The sequence below is a fragment of the Staurois parvus genome, unplaced genomic scaffold (assembly GCF_062004578.1).
Source record: "Staurois parvus isolate SC_StPar_1 unplaced genomic scaffold, SC_StPar_1.0 ptg000014l, whole genome shotgun sequence".
In the NCBI taxonomy this organism is placed as follows: Eukaryota; Metazoa; Chordata; class Amphibia; order Anura; family Ranidae; genus Staurois; species Staurois parvus.
Window position 1 is genome coordinate 15,266,993 of NW_028317810.1, and position 13,421 is coordinate 15,280,413.

At 41.5% G+C, this 13,421-nt stretch overlaps 1 pseudogene; it reads right to left on the bottom strand.

Moving 5' to 3' along the window:
* Positions 1-8,108: 8,108 nt before the first annotated feature.
* On the bottom strand, positions 8,109-12,154 carry LOC149473555 (uncharacterized; annotated as a pseudogene).
* Between the last annotated feature and the right edge of the window lie 1,267 nt (positions 12,155-13,421).

A 13,421-nucleotide genomic window follows, 5' to 3' on the forward strand; every position in this document is an offset into this window, starting at 1 on the left:
GAAAAACAACCCCACACCATAATCCCCCTTCCTCCAATCTTTACACTTGGCACAATGCAGTCAGGCAAGTACCGTTCTAATGGCAACTGCCAAAACCCAGACACGTCCATCGGATTGCCAGACAGAGAAGCGTTATTCGTCACTCCAGAGAACACATCACCACTGTTCTAGAGTCCAGTGGTGGCGTGCTTTTCACCACTGTATCCGAAGCTTTGCATTGCAATTGGTGATGTAAGGCTTGCATGCAGCTGCTCATCCATGGAAACCCATTCCATGAAGCTTTCTATGCATTGTTGTTGTTCTAATCTGAAGGCCACACAAAGTTTGGAGGTCTTTAACTATTGACTCTGCAGACAGTTGGTGACTTCTTTGCTGCATATCAGTGCAGCATCATCAGTGCCTCCTCATCAATGCCTACCAGTGCTACCTCAACAGTACCACCAGTGCAGCCTGCCAGTGCCCATCAGTGCTGCCTATCCATGCCACCTCATCAGTGTCAATCAGTGCAGCCCATCAGTGCCCATCAGTGCTGCCTATTAGTGCGGCTTCATCCAAGCACATCAGTGAAGGAGAAAAATTACCTGTTTGCAAAATTGTATAATAAATATAATAACTTTTTTTTAATTTTTTGCTTTTTTTTGTTGTTTATAGTGCAAAAAATAAAAACACCAGTGGTGATTAAATACCACCAAAAGAAATCTCTATTTGTATGAAAAAAATGATACAAATTTCCTATGGGTAAAACGTTGCATGACCGCACAATTGTCGTTCAAAGTGCAACAGCACTGAAAGCTGAAAATTGGCCTGGGCATTAAGGGGGTAAAAGTGCCCAGTAGGCAAGTGGTTAAAGGGTAACTCCACTTTTGTGAAAAAAAGAAAACAATTAAAAAATTATATTACTTACATTTGCAGCACAAGCTATATTGTACTGTAATGGTATTAAAAAATGACCTTTCCCTTTCAATCTGTTATTTTATGAAAAATTAAATGCAATATGGCAACATGGAGGTGCAGGTAATGTGATTTTCTGCTTGTGTGATTGGCTCACTGAATTCCCAGAAATATGCTGTAGGATGCAAGTCAGATTTTAAACATTGTCTGCATTAAAAATTTAATTTTTGGTGAGATGCTTCTAAATGGTTAATCACTTGGGAACTGCAACTTTCCTCATTAGAGCCCTGCAAGTGCATCAGATGATCAATAATGAAAAAGTAATTCCCATAGAGAACCATTATCCAAAAGACATAGAATAAACAGATTTTCCTTCAGATGAGATACTGGTAGGAATTTGCAACAAAGTTTGTTATAATCCCTGCATTTCAGAATGATCACAGAGAAGAGATTGTTTTGTTTTCAACAAAGTAATTACTTAAACCTGTGCTGTCTGCCTATGCTGCATTCTAATCCATTACATTGTTCACTGCTCTTTCTGTGGACTTCAAAACCCCTCCCTGTGCTATGGAGAAGTGAAGAAGAGAAGGTGTTCTGTAGTCCTGTCCAATGGAGGTAGCACTATTTCTCTATAGATACAGTGTGGTGAGCTCTGTCACCTTATCATGAAAGTATGTTTCTAGCAGGAGCTCCAGGTAAAAATAATGGGGGAAAAATCCTGAAAAAATATAATTCAAATGCAGTCAGCATATTAAGAACTGGTGAGCTGCTAATTGCTGGTTGCAGTAATCATATTTGTAAACTGTGTATGTTTATTTTTTTAGTCGTACAATTTAAAAGAATATAGCCTCAATGTGATGTAATAATTGCAGGATATCTTTACAAATAGCATTATTGAAAGCAGGTCATTACATTTTGGCTTCAATTTTGCAAAGTGGATTTGACAACATACAACCTTATTTGGCGGTACAAACCACATGAATGGAAACAGCAAATAAAAGGAAAAGAAGAATTTGTTATAGCATGTTTAGATTGCTTTATGATTATTAAACTGAGGACTGATACAGAGAGACACATCCCTAAAGAAATAACTTCTATATATGTAAATCACATTTCTAAAAATTATATATTTGATATAGTGTTGGGATTTTTGAAATACAAAGTTTATACTGATACACTATAACAATCATCGACATAATAGGTGTAACAATAATGGAATTTTATTAAGCATGTAAAATTATTGTTTCTAAAGAGTATTTCTAGTGTTGGTTATAGTATCTACACTTATATAAAATAGACACAGACAAAAAGTTTCAAATAATAAAATAATCAGCAGGTTATTCACATGTACAATTGTTTTCACATTTGAAAATATGCTACTATCAAAATAAATACATGCTTGTGAAATCAATGTCCACTGTATTTTTTTAATTTTATATGTCATTTTTTAAATCAATTTACTCTAAACATGTTGACTCAATAAAGCCTTTAAAAAATATGAATGTTAGGCTTCATTTAGATGTGTAGTTTTAGGGAGGTAAAAATGAGTGGTTGAGCCGCGTGTTTGCAACGTACCAACCCCACCCCCAAGCTGAAATAGGCAGCAGACAGGTGTGTTTACATGTTATGGTCACAATGCTTATTTATTTATTTCAGGTACTTATATAGCACCGTCAATTTACACAGCGCTTTACATACATATATTGTACATTCACATCAGTCCCTAACCCTCAAGGGGTGTACAATCTAAAGTCCCTAACTCACATTCATACATACTAGGGCCAATTTAGACAGGAGCCAATTAACCTACCAACATGTCTTTGGAGTGTGGGAGGAAACCGGAGTATCCGAAGGAAACCCACACAGTCACAGGGAGAACATGCAAACTCCAGGCAGGTGGTGCTGGGGTTGGGATTTGAACCAGCGACCCTAGTACTGTCAGGTGGAAGTGCTAACCAGTTAGCCACTGTGCTGCCAATGCTTCAATTATTCCGACAAAGTCTGCCTGATATGTTGCGATTGGTGGGCTGCAAGCACCAGAACAATTTATTTAGAATATCACTCAATCACAAAAGTACATAGGGTGCCAGCTGACCATATTGCTGCTCATCACAATGCTGCAGATCCATTTTTTGGCCATTGCCATGCACTGGTAGCCCCTTTGGCCTAATACAATGCATGTTAACATTGGAAATACCACACATTGCTCAGCATGCTGTAACATATCACAGATCACTATTATATAGAACTGTCATGAACTTAACTCAAGCTTTGCATTGCAGAGCAATAATTTGTATTTGCTATGGCAAAGCAAAGTGGAAAAACAAAATCCCTGATCACCTACCCCCCCCCCCCCCCCAGAATAGTATAATGGTACTATGGTGCACAGAACTATACTAGAGCCTACTTTGTATAGTGTCTCCAAAAATTCAGTGTTAGCAGAATCAGCCCTGTTCGCTGCCAGAACTAGTGTATAGTCCCGCTGCTGTTTTTCACGGAAGATTTGTATCAATTGATTGTGGGCCAAAGCAATTTATACGCACAACAATACATCACTGCTCACCAAAATTCAGCTCTTGCCAGACAATTCACATGGAAATCTATATTGGTTTCTGAATTTAAAACTTTTTTGGGCCTAACCTTCAAAATAGGCATTACAAAAAAGGATGAATTGCAGTCATATTGGTCCACAAACCTGATTCATCATATGCCCATGTTCTCTGTTTTTACATATATGCCCAGCAAGGACCAGCAACATACTAGTACATTGCTGGACTTTGAGTGGTTATACTGGGATGATGCCTGCAGATACAGGTATCATACTGGTAACCTTTATTTTTTTTACCTGGTAGTCTGCTTTCATGTAAAAGCAATCCTAGTGGCTAATTAGCTGCTGTATCATATTTGCAAACAGCGGGAAGGGATGTCTCCTCCCTCCCGCCGCCTTTCATGGCTTTCTTGGGCTCTCCTGTCTCACAAAGGAATCCAAGAATGCAGCTGGCAGTTCTGTCATCTGACCATAGAGCTGATCAGAGACCAGAATGGCTCTACTCATCTCTATGTTCTAAGAAACCGGACAGTATGAGCATTTAATCATTTCCGTTTTGCCGGAAATTACCAGCACCATTTTTAAATTGGGAAAGCATCTGATCACACTGATCTTGGTGTGCTCAGATGCTTTAAGGGCAGAGGAGAGATCTAGAGTCTAATAGACCCCAGATTTCTCAGAAAAGAATACCTGTCATTGCCTATTGCTATCACAGGGGATATTTACGTTCCCTGTGATAACAATAAAAGTGATTAAAAAAAAAAGAGAAAGGGACAGTGTAAAAAAAAATCAGAATTAACAATTAAGGAAAAAAAAATCACCCCCGTGTTCATGCGCAAATGAGAAACGCAACTGTGGGTCCCGTGTCTGCATGTAAACTGAGATTGCACCGTGCATGTGAGTTATCACCACAAACGTCAGATCAAGGGGAATTAACTCTAGCACTAGACCTCTAGTGTAAATATACCCTGACATAAGCCTGTTAAGGCTTTTAAAGCGTCTCCTATCAATATTGAAAATGTACGTAGTTTGTCACCATTGCACAGGCATGTGCAACTTTAAAGCATGTCATGTTTGCTATCTATTTATTCGGCAGAACATTAGCTTTTATATTTTATCAAACAATTGGCCAATATATTGTGTTTTTGTGCATTAAGATTCAAAAAGTATGTTTTTTTCAAAAAAATTAGCATTTGAAAAACTGACGCTCAAATAACCTGTGACATAAAAAATTGCAACACCCGACATTGTATTCTCTAGGGCCAAAATATATAATGTTTGAGGGTTCAAAGTATTTTTCTAGCAAAAAAATTTTTTTTCATGTAAACAAAAGAAAGGTGCCAGAAAAGGCTTGTTCTTCAATTAGAAGAGTGGGTGATTAGTGGCATAAGAGTATTTTGCAGATATCATTTGTTGCCACTAGTTTTTGGAAAACGAAGAAAGAAAACAAAATTGTATTTTTTCTTTTCTTTTTTTTCTTTTTTCAAAACCCTGTGACAAAAATGATATCTGCAAAATACTCACCATGCCACTTATCAAATTCATTGGATTGTCTACTTTCCAAAAAGGGGGGGTGTACTATCATGACATTTTAGGGCCTCCGAAACTGTGATAGGTAGTGTGGAGGTGATATGAGGAAATATGCCCTTTGAAAGCCTGAAAGTGGTCATTGGATTTTGGGGGCCTGTATGTGGATAGGTTGCCAAAAAGTATCTCACATTTGGTATTCCCATATCGGAAGAAGTAGAAGATTGTGTTTTGGTGTGTTATTCCACAAAAGCCATGGCATACGTGAACAATATATCCGTTAAGACACATCTCTGTGTAACAAAAAAAAAACTAATTCAAAAATTTGTGGAAAAAAATAAAATCTTCTATGGACTCAACATGCCTCTCAGCAAATTTCTTGGGGTGTCTACTTTCCAAAAAGGGGTCATGGCCATGCAGTCACAACATTTGAGCCTATTACTACACGTTACTGGTTGCCAAGTATTCCCCAACTGGAGAGGAGCACTCTATGCAGAAAAATATCACCTCCACAATTCCCAACAGTCCTTTATTGCTCAGGAAATTTATGGAAAACAGACTGATGTCCCGCTCAGTCCTTGTCCCAGGCAGAATCCCGAAAATTCACGTCTGTCACGGACAGTCACTCAGACAAAACACCGCCACGGCGCTCTGGTAACCCAGGGGTAAACATTAAGACAGACTCAGATTCTCCCCCTACTTCCTCCTCTTCCATGAAGTCAGCATGCAAGAAGGTTAGGCGCCCCTTGCCTGTCAGTGATTGGGTGGTGTTCGGAGAGGGAGTATGGCCAGACTCGGAGGGGTGAAGATGAATATACCAGCCGCCTTCTGCCTTGAACTGCGACATGTGTGACGCTGGAGTGGACCCAAGAAGAGGTATGTTCAGTGCTGCAATTTGGGCTGTCTGCATCTCCATCTGGGAGAAGATAATGATGGCTGGGCTCTCTCCCTCTGTTTTTTTTTTTTGTGGGGGAAGAGGGCGGGAGCAAGCAGCAGCTATTTGATGTTTTTATCTGGTGGGGATAGCTGTCAGTCATCTCCATCCTACAAAACAACACTGGTATATACCAGTGTGCAGAGGGTCCTTCAGAATTTCTACATCCTACAAAACACACACCTTCTTCCTCTCATCCGCATCCTGCACACACTCCCCTCCTACCTGTCATCACCATTCTGCACACACACCCCTCCTCCCTGTCATCTCCATTCTGCACACACACCCCTCCTTCCTGTCATCTCTATCCTGCACACACACTCCTCCTTCCTGTCATCTCTATCCTACACACACACCCTCCTCCCTGTCATCTCCATCCTGCACACACACCCCTCCTTCCTGTCATCTCTTTCCTACACACACACACATCATACATCAGGCACATACAGACCTCCTATAATATAGAGGTCTCTGGAGGGGTGAGCGCATATGTATTATTGTGGGAAGACTCATGATGCAATTTTTAGCAGAAATGGTCACTGGTGATCATAGGCACTGTATGTGTATTAGTGCAGGACACTTTGAGAAATCAGTTTTTTGTGAACTTCTTTAGACACTTTTGTTAATATAAGGAGTCTCACTTCTAGCGCTACACTAAATAATTTTTTGCTTTTTACTGACTTTACTGACTGTTTAAAAGCCTCCCACCATATAAGGAAATAATGAATTCATTCTGGGAGGACATCATATGATGTCCTCCCACTCTAACTGTGCATTTGTGCCCCCCGGTAAAGAGCCGATGACGTCAGCTCTGGCATGTGATCAGCTGTGTCCAATCACTGCTGACTGCATGCAAATAGAAAACACCTGTTATCGGCAGACCTCTGCTCATGCTGACAGCACGTGAGGAGGAGAGCTGGTAATTGGCAATCCTCAGAGGGGACATCTACACTGATCATCAGGGCACTGATGATTAGTGCCCTGATGATCAATGTAGCCCCATCAGTGCCACGTGTTAGCGCCCATCAATGCCACCTGTAATTGCCCATCAATGCCACATATCAGTGCCCATCAGAGCTGCCTTTCAGTGCCAACTATCAGTGTCAGTCAGTGCCGCCTATCAATGCCAGTCAGTTTTGCCTATCAGTTTTGCCTATCAGTGCCATCTATCAGTGCTGCCTATCAGTGCCTGTCAATGCCCCCTAACAGTTCCAATCAGTGCAACCTAACAGTTCAGTGCTGCCTATCAGTGCCAGTCAGTGCCTCCTATCAGTGCTGCCTATCAGTGCCCATCGGTGCCGCCTATCGGTGTTTTATATGAGTGCTGCTTTTCAGTGGCCCTCAGTGATGTATCACGTACCTGGTGATGGAGGCCAATAGAGAGAGGGCTTCCCTTGTGTCTAAGTTCCAGACTCCCCTGGATATGGGGCAGCAGGAGTCGGGCCCAAAGTAGCACAGGTCGCCTGTAGGAGTGCTGGTCAGAGGTACACCCAGGAGCACAGCTGATGCACTGGAATGGAGTCTGCAGACAGGTGGCGCCTGTGAGAGGTATGCAAGCCTTCAGGGAAACAGAGGACCACAGAATAGTCCGTTCAAAGCCAAGGTCAAGTGCCAGGTGGAGATTGGAGCAGACATAGTCAGTAGAGTAGCAGGGGTCATACACAGAGGAGCGGGAGAGAATATCCATTAGCCAAGCCAGGGTCAGGTCAGGAGTCAGGCACAGAAGACAGGTCCAACAGCAAGCCGGGTCGGTAACAGGAAATCACTATAGCAAGGAACACAGACAATGGTACTGGGGAGCCAGAGATCAACCAGCAACTTGAGGGAGTGATGAGCCTCCTTATAAAGGCTGTCTGGTGCCACACTGAGCCAATGCGTGCACAACTATGCGCCAGTGTCCATGCGTGTTCCGGCTCGCGTCCGTGTGCCAATGCGTATGGATCTTTGCCAACGTGCACCTCTGCGGCCATGCACGGTACTGGCAGGAGTGCCAGGTCTCCTAGAACTTCTGCTGTGGACAGAACCCTGACAGATGCCTGTCAATACCCACAAGTGATCCTGTCAATGCCCATTAGGGCATTGACAGCCCCCCTGAAGGACAGTAAATATATCATTTGTTTAGAAAGCTTGGGGGCCCCTGGTGTACAGGAAAGATTTTCAAAAGCATGTCAAGCCTATAACATCACACATCATTAAAAACCAGAAAAAGGTGTTTGAATATTTTTATTATTCCAAAAAATAGAGAAGAAAAAGTAGGTTTTTATTGTAACCGGTCTGCCAGAGCTGAAGTTGTCATCTTATATATTTTATAGCATCAAGCTGCCAGGGTATCTTTCCTGTGGGAGACATAAAGTATGATTTGAATTCATCCCTGACTTGTTCTCCACTTGTAGTGCCACGACTTCCACTTCACTGGGCCCTTGCCATGTTGTGCATCGGTGCATCTTCAAAAAGTATATGCTGCTTTAATTGCAGTGATTGTATTTTGCATATTTAAGTTGATAGCAGTGTGCAAAAAATGCCACTTATTGGAAAGGAGGCCAAAAGCACATACCACCACTCTACGTGCTCTGTTGAGGCGATAGTTAAAAACACTTTTTTCTACATTTAGGTTGTAGGCTAGAATAGGGCCTTAGTATGTAGGTACCTAGGGCAAACGCCTTATCTCCTACAAAGATGAACGGCAGATCTGGACTTCTTGTTCCTAGCAAATGTGAGTTCTCAGGCAGATTCAGGTCTTTGTCCCGCAGCATCTGTCCAAAGTTAGACGGAGCAAAAATACTGGGATCAGACCTACTCCCATACAACCCTATATCAATATAGTGGAATAAATAATTTGCATCTGCCACAGCCAATAGTAAAAATTAAAAGTATTTCTTATATTTAAAGTACTTGCTGCCAGTTGCATTTGGCTTGACTATCTTTATGTGTTTGTCATCAATGACTCTAACACAAATATTGCAGCACTCCTAGAAAAGCTGGACAATAGAGGACCACTCTTCCCTTGTTGGCTTTTTCATAACCACATCATTCAAAGATCCTATATAACTGAGCAAGTGTCTCTGATGATGTAGCTTGCTGTTGATTTTCCCACCATGAAAGAAAAGTGCAGATTAGCCAGGGATTGACCAGTTGCTATGTACCTAAGGAATAAAAAAAATTTTTTTTTTTCAGTTAAAATTCTCAAGTTAAAGTGGAAGAGGTTCAAGGATGCATTTGTCTGATTCTGGTATAAACACAAGGAGTTTAGAAACAGACAGGCAGCCTCAGCTCCTCCTGAGTATATTCATGCAAAAGAGATGAAATTTTTAATTCCAGTGCTCGAAATGGGGAAGTAAGTCATGATCTCCACTATTATTTTTTATGAGCTGCATTCTCTTGCATTAAGATGTTACAAAGCTTCTTACGGTTGTATGACACAGAGCTCATGGGAACAAGAGGCTGAAGAAGGGAGCCAAGACACACTGCACGTGGAAATCGATGCTGTTGCTGGGGTCAACCTTCCAGATGTACTTTTGAGCTCTCCAAGTACCCTGAAGCCCCCCCCTAGGAAGAAGTAACATCAACCTCACAAAATGTGGTCAGATGTAGAAGCATAAGGCAGCCAAGATATCTCACCATGACTCAAAGATACGACTGCCTAGCTGACTTCATGTCTGAATTATCTAAACAAAATCAACCACAGTGAGCAGTTGCTGTTCCTAAGGAGTCTGGAGGGCATGGTAAATAATTTTCCTAAGGAGCTGTAAGCAGAGCTGAGATTTAGAATGATACATTTTATTGCCTCTTTTAAAGAGCGATATTTAAGCTCCCAGGCCACAAATACACCAGCACAGCCTCAGTGAATAATCCCTAATGTGGTTGAGCTGCCTCCACACCAACCTCCTGTGCCACCCTCAAGTCCGTACTACACTTCTCAAGATCTCTCCCAATTACCTATGCCACCCCCACATCAGTTCTATGGATTTCTCCCAACCACCCCAAAATATACCCACCCAGCCAACGATCCCGTTGCTTGCTCTACAGGAGAGGGGTTCTATGACTCTCTTCCTTCCTACTGTAACCAGCGTATATCCAGAGACTGACGTAGGCCTCCATTTTGTTGAGAATATCCATTTTCTCCCCTCATACTTTACCCCTTCCCTCTCTGAGAGTCACAGCGACATTTGGCCAGTGTGTATGTGTGTTAGGAGTGTCACAGGAGGCCAGGGCCCAGCAGGGGGCTAGGAGCTATAAAGTCCCCAAAGGAGCTGGGGCGAGCTGTCCAAAGAACCTGTAAAATGTAACACCTCGTATAAGATAAGGCAAGCTTTCCCCCGAGTTCAAGACATTCCAAGGAAAGCGGGATCAGCTAATACTTTTAAAAATCCAGTTTTCCCCCTATGTCTCATATCTTGTAATATGAGAGACTTACATAAAAACCAGACATATCATCAGATTGACTAAGAGAAGATGAACAATTTGATAGATCACTCGCCTTGTCTCAAATATATAGGAAAGCCGAAAAATAGATCTCGTGAACCGTTCAGTGTATAATTTCATAATTCATATCTAATCAATCCTCAGACGTGTCTGCATAATAATCTACCCACGGGTGGAATGTCACTTGTGCATAGGAAAAGTTATGAGGCAAAATATGAGATTTTGGCTCTAGTTTAGGTCAACACCCAGACCTCCACGCCCTAAACAGGGTATTGGTCCTTGACTTCAGAGACACCCCCTGCTGGGGAACTACAAATTGGGCTGTCAGGCCTAAGAGAAGAAAGTTGAAGACATCTCCCATTTTAACATTAGTACCACCTGGGGAGACAAGTGCCCTTTCACTCTGAAACTTGGATCTGCTAACCTAGGACTTTGGCAAGTACCTTAACCCTTTCACCTCTCTCTGATATCTCTTTGCTGTGCTGTTAGTCTCTGTATATTTTATATATATCTTAGTTACATCTTTTTCTGTAAATATTTTTATTGCACCCGTTTGACCTTTTAGTAATAAATCTTTCCTTCTGAAAGTGTTGAACTGTTTCTATAGCACTTTATTGCAATTTACGAATTCCTGCCTCTAAAGAGAACGCTACTGTGTTTGTTTAACCCTCTGTATAACCATGTTATACAGACGATTACCTCAACCATTATAGTGTTATAACTGATATTGCCGAGTTTCCTCTTTCTCTGTACAAAAAGGAGGTGGTGGCAGTTGAAGGGTTAATTGTGTAATTAACCTGACCCAGTAACAATGGGCTGCTAGTACATCGATTGTGGTCCAATTAGCTGGAAAATCTTTGTGCAGGGTGCAGCTGGGTGTGGCATTGTTACGCACGTGACATCGCGGTTTTAGATCGGCTAGTCCTTCGGTCACGCGTTTGGTGAGAAGGGCTGGGGTCTGACGCCGCGATTGTGATACCTACCAAAATCTTTAATTTCATTTTTTTTGGTTTCTTCTTTTTTCTTTTAATGTTTTTGGTCAAGTATTGTGACTGTTGTGTTGTGAAGTTTATAATTGTACTATTGAACATTTGAAAATTTAATAAAGTTCAGCAAAGATAAACCATATATTGTGTGTTTCACTCTACATACTGTATTGGTGTATGTGTTTAACAAAAAATAGAAAAACACATTTCCAAAAATTACTGTTCTGAAAGGTGGTGTCTTGTCACTCTAAATGTGCAGACAATATTTCAAGTAATTCATCAAACTGCAAAGAAAGAAAATATGTTATACGCAATAGTTTATTGAATCATACAAGTCCATTACTCCATAGCACTTGGTCAGTTTTGGTGAAAAATTCATCTAACTTTGAGAAGCAGGTACATGAACATGCACAGGGGTGTTTGTGAGGCAAGACATGCACTGTTTTTTTTTTACCCTCAACCAAAGATTGCAAGAACTAAAATTTGTAAATTTATGTATTAAGACAGTGGTTGTGGATGGGGGATGGCATGCCTAGAGAGGGATCAATTATCGGGTGGCAATTGACCAGTTGAGATTCAATCCATCTATGGCTGTTTATGATGGAAATCGTCCTACTAACCTGATTAGAGCAACAACTTTGTCCAGATAAAGAGATGCACTCACATTTTCACTGACATCCGTGTATATTCGAACAACTTCTCATGCTCACAAAGATCATTGTACATCACCCAGAATTGACCTTACTGTTCCTGGTTTGCAAGGATAGGATGGTCCCAATACCTTGGCTTTTTTCGTCTCTCCTCTTCCTCCAAATACAAAGCTTTAGATGCTGCTGCATATGCCATTAAGCACATTTTTGCACACATGATGAAAGGCACAGAATATCAGCACAGTCAGGAAACAGAGGCAGGATATGATGTTACATCTAAACAGGTTTTCATTGGATACATCTACACAGGTTTCTATTGGCCACAGCAAAAACGCCTATACAATTTGCAAATCTGCTCAAAAACGCCTGAAAAAAACACTTGAAAAATGGAATGAAGGGGTTGAATGGAGCCTTCAAAATCTGGTGCAGCGGTGCACTGTAGCCAATCAGCTTCTTATTTCAGCTTGTTTAATTAAACTTTGACAATAAAACCTGGAAGCTTATCTGTTTCTATGCAGAGCTGCACAAGATTTTTCACACTCCAATTTTAGTAAATTTCCCCTACAGTCCTGTGTTTGGTTCCTTGCATCTGCTCCTGCCTGCATGTCAAGTCTTGATATGCAACTGTGTCTGAATCTGTATCCACTTCTAAGGGCTGCCTGCACACAACCCCAAGGTGAAAGCAGATGCAGAAAAACCAGCCCTGCACAGAGGGCAGGACCAGGGGCGGACTGACAACTCATGGGGCCCCCAGGCAATAGGGGATCATGGGGCCCCTGTGTCCTTGCCCAAACTCAACAAAGCCTATGAAAAAGGTACCAGTGGCATCTCATGGGGCCCCCTACTGACCCCGGGCCCTCGGGCAGTGCCCGAGTTTCCAAATGGTCAGTCCGCCCCTGGGCAGGACTAAGCACCTGTCTGAAAGAGCTCTTATAGGAGCAGAGGTCACAAACGATAATATTATTTGGATGTCCAACACACATGAAAACTAGGGTGGCACTTGTTGCACTAAACATCAATGTACATCAGGTAGACAGATGCCAGCCTACAATTTAGGCGTACCCTAATGGTTTAATCTCTATTTTATTTATTTAGTAAATTAGTGTCAGAGATTGTTGCTGAAGGTATCCATACACTGTTGGCTGAATGAGAAAAAATCTAAACAGTGTGAATGGAGGAATGTCCACTGCCAGCTATTGTATTCAGAAGTCGGGGCATCTGTGACTACCTGGATACAGTGGCACTGCCAAAAAGTGACTTCATCTTATAATTTTACATCTAGTTCGGTGTATTTCTAAATCAATTTATACTGTCTATGGCCAGCTTTATTGCTTCTTTGTTTCCATTTAAGTTCGAGTCAGGTCTGAAAACAACAGAGTAAATGAGCTTATCACATTAATCTTTAAGTATTAAGATTATTGCTAATTACATCCCAAGATATACAGATCACTTTGTGATAAAGT